Below are 15,827 nucleotides of genomic sequence, written 5' to 3' on the forward strand. Positions count from 1 at the left end.
ATCTACTATGTGCCAGGTATTGTCCTTAAAAAGTCTTCTTATCCCTAGCTTGGACCTTTTACTTGTCCCATATAAAGCAAGTTTCTTGACCCTGGATTTGCAGTCCAGCTCAGCTTTTAAATCCGAAAACTGTTGAATCAGGGCCACATTTTGTGGCACCAGCAGCATCCCAAAAACCCTTTTCCTATTGATCTCCATTTGGCTGTAACATTTCCTCTTGGGTTAGTAATCTTGTCCTGTGAGCATTGAAATTTGTGTTTTATCCTCAGCTAATACTACCCCAATGAGAGGCGATCTGAAAGTCTTTGGGGAAATCAAAAGTAGCTGCTTGGGGGTGGGGAGGGAAAGAATGGAGGGGGAGTGGGGAGGGGGAGTGGGAGGGGGAGAGAAAACTTGAGAGCTGGATGAAGGAGTTACTTCCTAAATCATGAACTTCATCTTGAAGCAGACCATTGGTGTGGTAAAGTGGAAATATCCCTGGATTTGTAGTCAAAGGGCCTAGGTTAGGATTCTAGATCTGCAATTTATTTAACTTGTATGATCTTAGGCAAATAGCTTAACTTCTCTGGATGTTAGTTTCCTAATTTATAAAATGAGGGGCTTGGACTAGAACCTCTAAGATAACCTTCTAGCTTTAGCTCAGAATCTCACGAATTTGGGAAAGAAAAGAAAGGCCAGCAGCACTAAACATTTATTTTTTAAATCTTTTATGTATAAAGTCCCTCTTAACATCTTCACTTAGCACAGTGCCTGGCACATAGTAGGTGCTTAATAAATGTTTATTGATTGATTTACTAGAAATACAAAGATGCAAGATATCAGGGTTATAAGTTCTCCATTGACTGTCATTTAACCTTTGTTTTCCCCAATTGCCTCAACTATAAAATGGGGATAATAATAGCACCTATTTCCCAGGGTTATTGTGAGAATAAATGAAATAATATCTGTTAAGCACTGTGCCAGGCACGGTGCCTGACCCATAAGGGGTGCTATACAAATTCTAGCTATTATTATTATTGACAAGAGGATTGGTAAGGAGATAAATGTTTCATTAGAATAAGGTAGGGGTGTCCATTCAGAAAATGGATTTTTGTGAATTGAAAAAAATAAAATTCAATAAAAAGAATTTGAGACTATTTCAATACATAAGAAAGAATGGGAAAATGCACACCCAGCTAAGCTGAATTGGGCATTTGAAAATGATGTTGCTTAGCTATTGAAAGCAAAGGAGGAGATATGGATCCAAATCTGACTGATAATAGGAAAATAGTGAGTTCTAAATAATTAAATATTTGCATTTGATCTGACAGTGAAGAAATAAGAGATGTATTTAAAAGATCTGTAAAATCCTGGAATACAAATTTAATTTGAAGATGATGAAAGCAAAGACTATTAAAAATTGGAACATTAGGGTGGAGGCATGTTTTTGTTTTGTTTTGTTTTGTTTTTGTTTCTGGGGTTTTTTTTGGGTTTTTTTTTTTTTTTTTTTTTTTTACAACTAGAGGACTTGCTCAGAAATAAGAGAAAAGGGAAGGAACAAACAGGCACTTGTTTTGGAATGTGGATTACATTTTCTTTCAGATATTTGTGATGGGAACTGGTCTCATTTGACATTTCTATAAATTAGAAGAATTGCACAGTGATATTTTCAGGTATCCAGTCAATGCCAAGATATGGAACGTGAAATTAATTGCTGGAGGAAAATCTTACTCTGTGTAAAGGGGGCAAAAGTGGAAGAACTTCATCATAAGCAAGCGAAATATTTAGGGGAAAAATAAGAACTGATCTATTTTGCCTCAGGAAAGAGATCTAGGTAACATTATAGACTGTTTGCTGATGACAATACACATTCTTGAAGTCAGTCAACCCGCATTTATTAAGCCCTTACTATCTGCTAATCAAGGCAGCTAGATGGCTCAGTGGATGATAGGGTAGTGGGCCTGGAGTCAGGAAATTCAAATTCAGCCTTGGACACTTGGTAGATTCATGAACTGGACAAATCACTTAACCTCTGTTTGTCTAATCCACTGGAGAAAGAAATGGCAAACCACTCCAGTATCTTTGCCAAGAAAACCTCATGGACAATAGGGTCCATGGGGTCACAAAGAGTCAGACACGACTGAATGACTGAACAAGAACAAATGTGCCAGGCACTATAAACAATATAAATGGAGATTACCTAGAGCAGGGCTACAAAATGATCCAGAGAAGAGAAGATTTTATAGTCTGAAAACATTAGGATTCATCTTCAGTCCTAAGAGGTGATATGCTATGAGATGTAACATGCATTAAGTGCTTTTTAAGATGAACAAAAATGTTTCTTATTATAGTTCCAGTTTTATCCTTAAATGTCCTTACAGTTAACATTGACATAGTGCTTACTATTTGCCAAGTCCAGTGCTAAGTGCTTTACAATTATTATCTCATTTGATCCTCACAATAACTCTGGGAGGGAGGTACTATTATCATCCTCATTTTACACCTGAGGAAACTGAGGGAGGGGGTAAGAGACTTGACCAGGATCACACCACTAGTAAGTGTCTGAAGCTGGATTTAAACTCAAGGCTTCCTTCAGCATTTGTAACTTTCCCTTTCAATCATTTTACCCAATCTGACAGGTGTAAAATGATATCTCAAGTTTGTTTTAATTTGCATTTCCCTAATCATAATGATTTAGGTCATTTTTTTCCATATGATTATAAACTATTTTGATTTCTTCATCAGACAACTGCCTATTCATATGCTTTGACCATTTATCAATTAGAGAATGACTTATATTCTTATAGATTTGATGAAATTCTTTATATATTTTAGATATGAGACCTTTATCTGAGAAAATGTCTATAATCTACCCCTCCCCCCATTTTCTGCTTTCCTTCTGATCTTGGCTACATTTGTTTCCATTTGCACAAAACCTTTTTAATTTAACATAATCAAAATTATTCATTTTATACCCCACAATTTACAGCAATAACTAACTAACTATCCAAATTAACTACAAGGGACCTATGAAGGAAGATGCTATCTGCATCTAGAGAAAGAACCAATAAATAGAAGTATGTATAGAATGATTTCACATACACACACACACACACGTGTGTGTGTGTGTGTGTGTGTGTGTATGTGTGTGTGTGGCCATTTCCAAAGTGGGGTGAGAAAAAAAGGGAAAAAAATGAAAGTTACATGATAACTTTATTATATATTTAAAAGGAATAGCAAGTTGTACATAATAGATTTGCAGTTTCATGTGCAATCATCTTTTTTTCTATTCTACTATATTATGGAAATGCCTGTTCCTTAAGTTCATAATAAAATACATAAAATTTAATAAAAATAGGGGAAACAAAGAACTCAAGTCTTCCTAACTCTAGTCCCAATGTTTTAACCGCTGGGCTACCTGGATGCTTTGGAATGGCTTTGTTAGGGGGTCTCTTGCCAGCCTATCTTTAAACTAATTTTGCCTTCCACGGTTTCTCACAATTTTTGGAAGCAGCATTTTTCATCATATTCCACAAATTTCTCTATAAGATCTTACAAATGAGTTTATATTCTAAACCATTTTGCCCTGGGCTGCCATACCTCCCCTCTTGGCAAGGAAACCAAATATTTGCTGGCTAAGGTAATTTCCAGCCTCTTTTGGTCTCTCTGTTATGTTGATTGATTTACATTGGTTAAACTTCCTTCAGAAATGGGAATAATAATCTAAATGTATTCATTTCCCTTTTTTTTGTTGTTGTTGTTGTGGTCAAGAGCTTGTTCAAATAAGTCAAGTTGGAGTTCTCAAGATTGTCTCATTTTTATTCTTCTAGTTTGATACTGGTTTTCATCTTTGTTGGCAGTGTTATTATACACAAACAGCAATATTTGGGGATGATTTCCATACCTTTAACCAGTTATTTTTCTGTCCATTAAAATATAATCAATTTCAGCTTTTTATAATAATGTTCAATATACCTAATGCCTCCAGACTTTCTTCGTGAAGAAATTATTCATTATCTGTGGGTTTGAGGTTCCTAGATAATCTACAAGTCTTGGACTTCTCATTTCTACTGTCAAATGAGATGTATGTAAAACAACTGGTAAATTACCATATAAATGTTATTATTTTTATTCTGTTATTTTAGCTATTATTTTTATTCTCATGGAAGGAACTATTGAAAGAAAGGAATAGGGTAAGAAACTGGACCCATGATTTCAATGAAATGGGGAACTCCCAGATAAGGAAACTCCTTCTACCAAAGCAATTTGGCACTTTTTCTGGCAACTTAAAGTCTTAGTTGCTTAGGTAGTAAGAGTTTGAGTGATTTGCTCCAGGGTTATACATCAAGTATGTGTCAGAGGTGGGATTTGAACCTAGGTCTTCTTGACTTAAAGACCAGCTTTCTGTCCACTATGTCATACTCTTTCTCTCTGAAAGAAAGGAATAAAAGCATCAATCTGAAGAAGGTTGAAGGTTGTATATCTTTTTTTAAAAAAAAAAGTCCTTAGCTACCCAAATAGATTATAAAATTACTGTTTCATTTCAATACTTAAGGGATCTGATTTCATTGGTGTAGGACTTGTAGATATTCTATTTATTGAGGCAGATTACAACTCCTTCCAAACCTTAGAGGATGGTATTTGAATTTCTGGAGCAGAAAAAAATATGATCACTTCATAGTGATGAATCCCTCTCAACTTAGGCAAGCTGGTCCTCAAAAGATAAATACGACCTAGATATAAAAGATCACCTCATAAACAAATTAGAGGAACAAGTAAGAAATTACCTTTCATATTTATGACCAAACAAGGAATACAGAAGATCACAGAAGATAAAATGTACGGTTTTATCACACAATTTTAAAAAGGTTTTACATAAACAAAGGCAATGCAGCAAAAATTAAAAGGGAAGTAGTTAACACAAGAAAAAGTCTCTGCAGCAAGTTTCTCTGATAAAGGTCTCATTTCCAAGATAAATAAGGAATAAATGTATAATAAATGCATAAGAATAAGAGCCATTTCATAATTTGTAAATTGTTAAAGGATATGAACAAGCCATTCTCAAGGGAAGAAAACCAAGCCATCTATAGCCATTAAAAAATGTTCCAAGTCATCAGCAATTGGAAAAATCCAAATTAAAGTAACTCTGAGATTCCATCTCACACCCTTTAGATTAGCAAAGTTGCAAAATGTTGGAGGGGCTTCAAGAGAACAAACACATTAATGCCCTGTTGGTGGAACTGTAAGTTAATTGATCCAGGCCTTCCAAAGAGCAATTTGGAATTAAGCCCACCAAATTACTAAACTGTACATACCCCTTGACCCAGTAATGTTATTGTTAGACATACCCCAAAGAGAATTAAAAAAGAGAAGGCCCTACTTATGCAAAAATATTTGTAGCAGCCCTTTTAATGATGTCAAAGAACTGGAAATTAAGGGGGTCCTTATCGATTGAGGACTAGCCAACTAGTTATCATATATAAATGTAATGGAATACTGTTGTGCTATAAGAAATGAAGAAAGAGGTTGTTTCAGGGAAATTTAGGAAGACTAGTATCACCTTATGGCCAAATGGAAAAAGAGATACAAAAATTCACTAATGAGAATAATTCCTTAAAAATCAGAATTGGGCAAATTGAAGCTAATGACTCCATGAGACATCAAGAAACAATAAACTAAGTCCAGAGTGAAGTGAGAACCAGGAGAACAATATATTTTATGAAATCAACATTGTAAAACTTACTTTGAAGGACTTAAGAACTCTGATCAAAGCAATCATCAACTGTGATTACAGAGAATTAAGAATGAAGCATGCTAACCAATGCTAACCACCTGACAGAGAGGTTATAGATACAAGGTATAGAATGAGATATACATTTAAAACATGACCAATATTATAGAGATATTTTTTTTCTTGGACTATGCTTTTTTGTCTTATTATTGTTCCCTCCCCCAGTAAGGAGGGAAGGGAAAGGTGGGAGAAAAAAAACAAATGCTTGATAATTGAAAAAAAATTTTTTAAAAGATGACAGACCTATAATTGATACCTTTCCAAGTTGGCATAATTCCCCAGGTTCCACTCTATTGACATTGCCTTTAAGAATCTAGGGTCATGGGGCAGCTAGGTGGCACAGTGGATAGAGCACCGGCCCTGGAGTCAGGAGGACCTGAGTTCAAATATGGCCTCAAACACATGATACTCACTAGCTATGTGACCCTGGGCAAGTCACTTAACCCTAATTGCCTCGCAGAAACAAAAACAAAAACAACAACAAAAGAATCTGGGGTCATCTCCACAGTACAAGGAAACATTGTGAAGAATTTATTTGGGAGAAATTACTATGATATACATTAATTATAGCTTCTGTGTTGAAATTACATCTCCATTATACCTCTAAAAATAAAGGTGGTAGATCAGGGAAGCCAAGATGACAGAGTAGAGAAAGCAGGCAGCTGAATTCTCCCAACATTTCCCTCTAAACAACTTTAAAATTAATGCCTCAGATCAAATCCTGGAGGGATAGAGTCAACAAAAGGTGAGACCAAGATATTTTTCTAGACCAAGACAACTTAGGAGGTTGAAAAGAGAAATCTGTGTGTGACAAGGGTTTGGAGGCCAACCTGAATTCATCCCATGTGGATGACACACCAGCAGCGGGCTTAGAGGGTGGCCACGGAACCAGTCGCACCTTCATGAGTTCTCAAGCCAGGGATGGTAAGGGGACCTGGCAACAGGTCAGAAAGAAATTATAGGGGACCTCTGTGTTAGCACTGAATGCAGGACCAGATGCTGTTTGGCAGCTCCATTGTCCATTGTCCACTTCTGGGTTCACAACTCAAGGGCAGACAGGAGCACTTTTGGTTAAGACAGAGTGAAAGCCCTGAGGGGCAGTATCACTTTTGGTCACTAGGGATCAGAGACCTTAAGGAACAGTATTACTTTTGGTTCCGAGGGAGCGGGGGCCCTGATGAGCAGTATCAATTTAAATCCCAAGAGATTAGGGGCCCTTCCTAGGTAAGGACCAGAGTGCAAACCAGGAAAGCAGTGACAACACCTCTCCCCAGATCACACCACTTTGGAAGCACCAAAAACTTTCAAACCCCCAGAACTAGTTCTGAAAACAGCAGTGCTAAAAAGCCTGAAGCTTGGGACAGTGTCCCTCCTGCCCACACATTGGAAACAGAGCCCAACATGAACATAAAGTTCAAAATTTTAAAATAGGGTGAAAAAATGAACAAATAACAAAAAAAATAAGCTGACCATAAAAAGCTACTAAGGTGGCAGGGAAGAGCAAGACAAAAACTCAAAAGAAGACGTTGAAGTCAAAACAGCTACAAGCAAAGCCTCAAAGGGAAACAATATGAATTGGATACAAGCCAAACAAAAATTCCTAGGAGAGCTAAAGAATAATTTTCAAAATAAGAGTGGTAGAGGAAAAATTAGGTAAATAAATGAAAGCAAAGGCAGAAAATAATGAAAACAATTAATAGCTTGGTAAAAGAGGCACCAAAAATACTGAAAAAAATAACACCTTAAAAAGCAGAATTGGCCAAATGGAAAAAGAGGTACAAAAATTCACCGAAGAAAATAATTCCTTAAAAACTAGAATTGGGCAAGTGGAAGCTGATGACTCTACAAGACATCAAGAAACAATAAAACAAAGTCAAAAAATGAACAAAAAAGAAGAATGTGAAATTTCTCATCGAAAAAACAGCTAGCCTAGAAAATAGATTGAGGAGACAAAATTTAAGAATTATTGGGCTGTCTGAAAGCCATGATCAAAGAAAAAGCGTAGATATATTTCAAGAAATTATTGAGGAAAACTGCTCCTGATACCCTAGAACCAAAGGGTAAAATAGAAATCAAAAGAATCCACCAATCACCATCTGAAACAGATCCCAAAATGAAAACTCTCAGGAACATTATAGGCCTAAAAATCTCACAACCAAATGCAGAAAAGCAGAAACATTAAATGCACCCTTTTCAGACCATGATACAATAAAATTACATTCAATAAAGGGCCACAGAAGCATAGATTAAATATTAATTGGAAACTACATAATCTAATCCTAAAGAATGAGTGGGTCAAGGATCAAATCATAGAAACAATAAATAATTTACCTAAAGGGAATGACAACAAGGAGACAACATTACAAAATTTTTAAATTTTTAAATTTAAAATTTCTGTAACCATTCATCCATTTCACTTAGACTGTCAGTTTAAGCCAAAGCAGTACTTGGGGGAAAATTTATATCTCTAAATGCATACATCAATAAAAGAGAGAAAGAGCAGATCAATTAATTGGGCATTCAACCAAAAAAAAAAACTATCAAAAGTATAAATTTAAAAATCCCCAATTAAACATCAAAGTGGAAATCCTGAAAATTAAAGCAGATATTAATAAATTTGAAAGTAAAAAACAAAAAACAACCATTGAACTAATAAGTAAAACTGCAAGCTAGTTTTATAAAAAAACCAATAAAATGGATAAACCTTCACTTAATTTGATTTAAAAAGAAGAAAATCAAAATTATTAGTATCAAGAATGAAAAGGATGAATGCACCACCAATGAAGATGAAATTAAAGCAATTATTAGGAGTTATTTTGGCCATTTATATGCCAATAAAACTGACAATCTAAGTGAAATGGATGAATAGCTACAAAATTTAAACTGCCCAGATTAACAGTAGAGGAAATAGAATACTTAACCCCATCTTAGAAAGAGAAATTGAATAAGCCATCAATGAGCTCCCTAAGAAAAAACTCCCAGGCCCAGATGGATTTACAAATTAATTCTACCAAACATTTAAGGAACAATTAATCCCAATACTATGTAAACTAATTAAAAATAGACAAAAGAGTTCTATTAAATTTATTTTATGACACAAATATGGTTTTGATACCTAAACCAGACAGAGCAAAAACAGAGACAGAAAGCTATAGACCAATTTCCTTAATATCGATGCAAAAATTTTAGATAAAATACTAGCATGGAGATTATACCATATATCACAAATATCATACACTATGACCAGGTGGGATTTATACAGGAATGTTATGAAAACAATCAGCATAACTGACCATATCCATAACAAAAATAACAAAAACCATATGATTATATAGTAATAGATTCAGAAAAATCTTTGACAAAATACAACACCCAGTCCTTTGGGGGGGAAAAACTAGAAAAACATAGGAATAATGAGACTGTTTCTTAAAATGATAAATAGTATCTATCTGAAATCAAGAGCAATCATTTTCTATAATGGGGATAAATTTGAAGCCTTCCCAGTAAGATTCGGGGTGAAGCAAGGACATCCATTATCACCACTATTATTCAACATTGGAAGAAAAATAGGCAAGGAGAAAACAAAACTACTAATCTTTGCAAATGATATGATGTTATACTTACAGAACAATAGAGAATCAACTAAAAAACTAGTTAAAACAATTAACTTCAGCAAAGTTGCAGGATATAAAATAAACCCATATGAATCATCAGCATTTCTATATACTACCACCAAACTCAATAGAAACAGATAGATAAATTCTATCTAAATAAATAAACATAATGTACTAGGGAGTCCACCTGCCAATACAAACCTAGGGAAAATAAGAACACAATTACATTTCACACAAAAAAAGACATCTAAATGATTGGAGAAATATTAATCGCTCATGGGTGAGCTGAGCCAATATAATAAAAACTACAATTCTACCTAAGTTAATTTACTTATTTGGTGCTGTACCAATCAAACAACCAATGAATAATTGTACAGAGCTAGAAAAAATAGTAACAAAATTCATCTGGAAGAACAAAGGAAATATCAATGAAAAAAATGTGAAGGAAGGTAGCCTAGCAATTCCAGATTTCAAACTATATTCAAAGCAGTAATCACCAAAACCAATTTGGTACTGTCTAAGAAATGAAATGGTGGATCAGTGGAATAGATTAGGTACACAGTACACAGTGGTCAAATGACCATAAAAATCTAGGGTTTGATAAACTTTTGGGTTGGGTTCTTTGGATCCAAGCTTTGGGGGTAAGAACAATTGACAAAAATTGCTGGGTAAACTGGAAAGCAGTTTAGCAAAAACTGGGTATCAATCAACATCTCATACTATCAAGATAAGGTCAAAATGGATAAATGATTTGGACATAAAGGGTGACATCATAAAGTAAACTAGGGGAGCATGGAAAAATGTACTTGTCAATTTATGGATGGTTTATGACCAAAGAGAGAGAATGGAGATTACAGGAAGTAAAATATATTTGATTGCATGAAATTATAGGGCTTTTTCACAAATAAAATGAATGCAGCCAAAATTAGAAGAAAAACAGGAAACTGGGGGAAATTTTATGGCAAGTTTTTTTGATAAAGGCCTCATTTCTCAAATATATAGGGAACTGAGCCAAATTTATAAAAAAAAATAAGAGTGATTCCCCAATTAATAAGTGGTCAAAGGATATGGACATGCAACTCTCAGAAGAAGAAACCAAAGCTATTAATGAAAAAGTGCTCCAAATCACCACTGATTAGAGAAATAAAAATTCTAACAACTCTGAGATACTACCTCATACCTGTCACATTGGCTAACATGATAGAAAAGAAAAATGACAAACACTGAAGGGGATGTGGAAAAATTGGGACACTCATGCACTGTTGGTGGAGTTGTGAACTGGTTCAACCATTCTAGAAAACAATTTGGAACTATGCCCAAAGGGCTATAAAACTCTGCATACCCTTTGACCCAGCAAAACCATTACAAGATCTATATCCCAAAGAGATCAAAGAAAGGAAAAAGACTTATTTGTACAAAATATAGTAGCTCTTTTATGGTAGCAAAGAATTGGAAATTAAGGGGATGTACATCAATTAGGGAATGGCTGAACAAGTTGTGGTATATGACTGATACCATAAGAAATGAATATAAGAATAAAATAAAAAATATAAGAAATGATGAGCAGGATGGTTTCAGAAAAACCTGGGAAGATTTATATGAACTGATGCAAAGTAAAGTGAGCAGAACCAGGAGAACATTGTACACAGTAAAAGCAATATTGTAAGGATGATCAACTATGAAAGACTTAGTTACTCTTATCAAGACAGTGAACCAAGATAATTCCAAAGGACTCATGATAAAAAATGTTATCCATCTCCAGAGAGAGAACTGATGAACTCTGAATGCAGATGGAGGCATATGTTTTTTACTTTATTTTTCTTGTTTTATTTTTGTCTGTTTTCTTTTGCAACATTTAATATGGAAATATATTTTGCATGACTTCATATGTTTCATTGATATCAAATTGCTTGCCTTCTCTAGGAAGGGGAAGGGAGAGAGAATTTTGAACTCAAAATTTAAAAAAAAAAAGATAGTTAAATGTTTGTTACATATAATTGGGAAAATTTAACAAAATAAATAAAAATACATTTAAACGATAAAGATGGTAAAACATGCCAAATTATTTTCACTAGTCAAACTATGACTTTAAGAATGAAGTGGATTAATGTAATTAATCTTTCAAGAGTTGGAAACTAGTTATTGGAAAAGGTTAGATTTCATCCCTGGAATCAAGCAACAAATATTTGAGTGCTTGGATGTGTTTGTAGGAGACTCAAAGAACTATTAGATAGGGTCCCTGACCTCCAAAAGCTCAGAAGCTGCTGTGTTAATGCAAAAGGAAGAAGAACTCTGCATTTAAAATGATCTCTGCTAACAAAAATGCCATACAAAATGATCTTATTACCTGTCTGTAATTAGTATGCAATAAGGATAGGGCCTGAACTTGTGGCTTCATGGTATAAGAAGCTCCTGGTGAGGAATTCTATTAATGCAAAATTGGCAATTTACAGTCTTAGAGAACTGCCTAAAGTACTGACTTGCCCAGGGTCACACATCAAGAATGTGTCACACTTGGGGCAGCTAGGTGGTGCAGTGGATAGAGCAGTGGCCCTGGATTCAGGTGCACTTGAGTTCAAATTTGGCCTCAGACACGTAACACTCACTAGCTGTGTGACCTTGGGCAAGTCACTTAACCCCATTGCCTAACCAAAAAAAAAAAAAAAAAAGAATGTGTCACACTTGAACCTGGGTCTTCCTTGTCATTTCCTTCTCCAGCTCATTTTACAGATGAGCAAACTGAGGCAAATAGGGTTAAGTAATTTTCCTGGGGTCACACAGCTAGTAAGTGTCTGAAGCCAGATTTGAACTCCAGAAGAGGAGTCTTCCTGACCCCCAGTGCAGCACTCAATCCACTGTGCCACCTAGCTTCCCTATTTGAGAAATTAGGATTTTAGAATATGGCAACATAATAGCAGTATCCCCTGGCTATCCAGCTATGCCAAAGCATTATTTTCATTCAGCCATATTCAAACCTAATGATCTTCAACTGACTTTTCTATCTTCTTATGGACAGTGATAGCTATTTGGGAACCATCTCCAGTCGTCCTGATCAATATCTGGCCACTGCACCCAGATGGCTCCAGAGGAGAAAGTGAGGCTGGTGGTCTTGCACAACCCTCCCTCACTTAAATCCAATTCACTTGCAAGTCGTGGCATCATCTGCCTGATGTCATGGTCCTCTTCGAGAACAAAGGACAAACTACAACAATAGCTATTTATAAGGGGAATGAACATTAGATTAAGAATTAGATGTTATATGTTCCAGTCTATTCTCTGCTACAGATCATCTGTACAACCTTGGGTAATTTCCCCCGCCACTTCAGTTGTAAAATGAAAAGGTTAGACAAGATCTACAAAGTCCCTTCCTGTTTTAAAACTCTGTGGTTCCAGTTAGTCCCTTTTTCATCTTGCACACAGTAGGCATTTCACAAAGGTTTTAAAAATTGAATTGGAATGAACTGAATCCCTCCTTTCCAACTGTTCACCCACCACACACACACACCACACACACACACACACACACACACACACACACACACGTTAGACTGTTCCTTTCAAATTCACCTGACCAAACTCTTAAGTGTTCCACAGCGCCTGCCAAGGTAGTCCACTGCATCCTGGACCATCACCAGTCATCTTGACTTTTGTCCTGCCACTGGACTTCGATGACTCAGGAAGAGAGAGTGAGGATGATGACTCTGCACAACTCCCCCTCACTTAAATCCAATTCACGGGCAAGTCAAGACATCACCTTTGTAATGTCACTGGTCCTCTTCAAAAACAAAGGACCACCACCACCACTACCACCATCACCAACAATAACAACAACAACAGCTGTAGTAATTGTGCTCATGTAGCCAGGGAACTGATGGCATTTCTTTTACTCCTGAAATGTTTGGCCAAATTCTTTTGTGACTACTTTGAAATACTAAGGAGAAATAGGATCTTAGATTTAGGAAGGGAAGGAAAATGAAGGGAAGGGAAGGGAAGGGGAAAAAAGGAAAGGGAAGAAATGGAAAGGAAAGGAAAGGAAAGGAAGGGAAAGGAAGGGAAAGGAAAGGGGAAAGGAAAAAGGAAAGGAAAAGAAAAAGGAAAGGAAAGGAAAAAGGAAAGGAAAGGAAAAAGGAAAGGAAAAAGGAAAGGAAAGGAAAAAGGAAAGGAAAAGAAAAAGGAAAGGAAAGGAAAAAGGAAAGGAAAGGAAAGGAAAAAGGAAATGAAAGGAAAGGAAAAAGGAAAGGAAAGGAAAAGGAAAGGAAAGGAAAGGAAGGGAAAGGAAAGGGGAAAGGAAAAAGGAAAGGAAAAGAAAAAGGAAAGGAAAGGAAAGGAAAGGAAAAAGGAAAGGAAAAGAAAGGAAAAAGAAAAGGAAAGGAAAAAGGAAAGGAAAAGGAAAGGAAAGGAAAAAGGAAAGGAAAGGAAAAAGGAAAGGAAAGGAAAGGAAAAAGGAAAGGAAAGGGAAAGGAAGGGAAGGGAAGGGAAAGGAAAGGAAAGGAAAGGAAAGGAAAGGAAAGGAAAGGAAAGGAAAGGAAGGGAAAGGAAGGGAAGGGAAAGGAAGGGAAGGGAAAGGAAAGGAAAGGGAAGGGAAGGGAAGGAAGGGAAGGGAAAGGAAGGGATGAAAAGGGAAGAAAAGGGAAGGGAAGGGAAGCATTGAGGTCTAATCCCCTCAGCGTACAGATGAAGAAGCAATGACCCAGAAAGGGTGGGTGACTTCTCCCCAAAATGTCTCATCCAGGAGGTAAGTGGGAGAATGGGATTTGAACCTGGGTTCTCCAACTTCTATCCATGGCTCAAATGTAGAACCCATTTGAAGAAATAGCTGACAGGAGACAGCAACAGCTTTTTTTGAAGACAAGTATTGGTTTATTCGTGTGTAAAATGGGAATAATAACACCAACCTCTCAGAGCTGATGTGAGAAAAAATGAGAAAAATTTTATAAAGCACTTTACAAACTTTAAAGAGCTATGTAAATGCTATCATTATTTTATATGCATAATCTCCTACTAAATTGTAAGGCTTTGGAGGTCAGAAACAACGTCATTTCATTCTTTTTGTGACCCTTGGAACTTGTGCATTGCCTTAGTAGACAGTAAATATTTGTTGAATTGGACTGGAGTTCCACAAACTGCTATCGTGTAGAGCTAGGGTTCCTTGCCCTCTCTCTCATCCGTGACATTAGTCTCCTCTCAGGAAAAGAACTTCAGATGGGGTGGGGAAGTAGGGAGTGCAGAGAGCAGTAGAGATTAAAAAAATGTTTTTTAAATTTGTCAGAAATGTCAGGGTAGGCAGCAGAGCCAAGCCTTGGTCTGAGCCTTGCATCAGACCCATATTGGCGTGTAAGTATGGGCCCAAGCCATTTGACCTCTTGGTGTCCTAGGCAGAGCTCTCTCATACTATAGATAGTGGCTGATCTGCCTCAGTAGAAGGGGTTTCCACACTGGGAGTCCCCTGCTCTGAGGAAATCTCAGGCCCTGACCAAAACCAAAAAGACTGTCAGGAGGTCCTGAATACCAGAATGCTGACTGTGCGTATTTCCTTGGTTAGCAGTTAGTTTCATTTTGACGTTGGCATCTGGTTATTTAAATAATTTTAAGTTCTTGTAGAAAAAAAGACGTTTTAAAAGTCATTGATTTTTAATATGTCAATGATCAGGGACCCAGAGGGGTTCCTCAGGGGATAAATCTTTCTTTTTACTTCACCAGGAAGCATTGCTTAATAATTTGTGTTGTTGTTCCATTAGATGGGAGATAGTTGAAGAAATTTATGGTTAGAAAAGATCTGGGTAGATTACTGGTTCTTACTGTATGGCCTGTCCTAGGAATAAAGCTGTTCCAATCCTTCTAGACAAGGTACCTACCTTGCAAACACTTGTTATTATTTCCTCTTAATCTTTTATACAATGATCCCCATTACTTAGTATAAAAAAAAAGAAACTGAACAATTTAAAAAAATCATGACAAATAAGTATAGGTTGGTTCATAAGCTCAGTCAATTTATTTGCCTTTTTTTCCCCCAAAGAAAAAGGCTTAAATTAAGTGTGCCGGGGTAATTTGCAAAGAGTATAGAGTCTGGTCCTGTTCTTTCACTGGCATAGGGAACTCTGAGGTGAGGAAAATACCAATGCAACTTAGTGCTTTCTCTGCAAGTCTCACAGACTTGTTGCCCAGAGTTGCCCAGGCAGCATGTATCAATGGTGGAACTGGAACCTGGGTCCCTGGCTCTATGGCCTGCTGTCTATCCACTGCACCACACCACCTTCCTGTTTGTAGATAATCTTAATTTGGTACAAAGCAATTTTAAAATATTACTTTGAAATTTCAAGACCTGAGAGTTGTGGAATCAGGTAAAAAGTCAGGTAAAAGTTTTAAAATGTTTGTTATGGAAGGAGAGGAGGGGGGGAGGGGGAGAGAGAGAGAGAGAGAGAGAGAGAGAGAGAGAGAGAGAG

The 15,827-nt window shown here is 36.4% G+C and overlaps 1 protein-coding gene across 1 annotated transcript in view; it reads left to right on the forward strand.

The window, feature by feature from the left end:
* Nucleotides 1-15,827, forward strand: part of LOC114024532 (cytochrome P450 2U1) — a 47,730-nt gene that overhangs the window by 2,031 nt on the left and 29,872 nt on the right. The window lies entirely within an intron of this gene.

The sequence above is a fragment of the Vombatus ursinus genome, unplaced genomic scaffold (assembly GCF_900497805.2).
Source record: "Vombatus ursinus unplaced genomic scaffold, bare-nosed wombat genome assembly UNPS02014821.1, whole genome shotgun sequence".
Lineage (NCBI taxonomy): Eukaryota > Metazoa > Chordata > Mammalia > Diprotodontia > Vombatidae > Vombatus > Vombatus ursinus.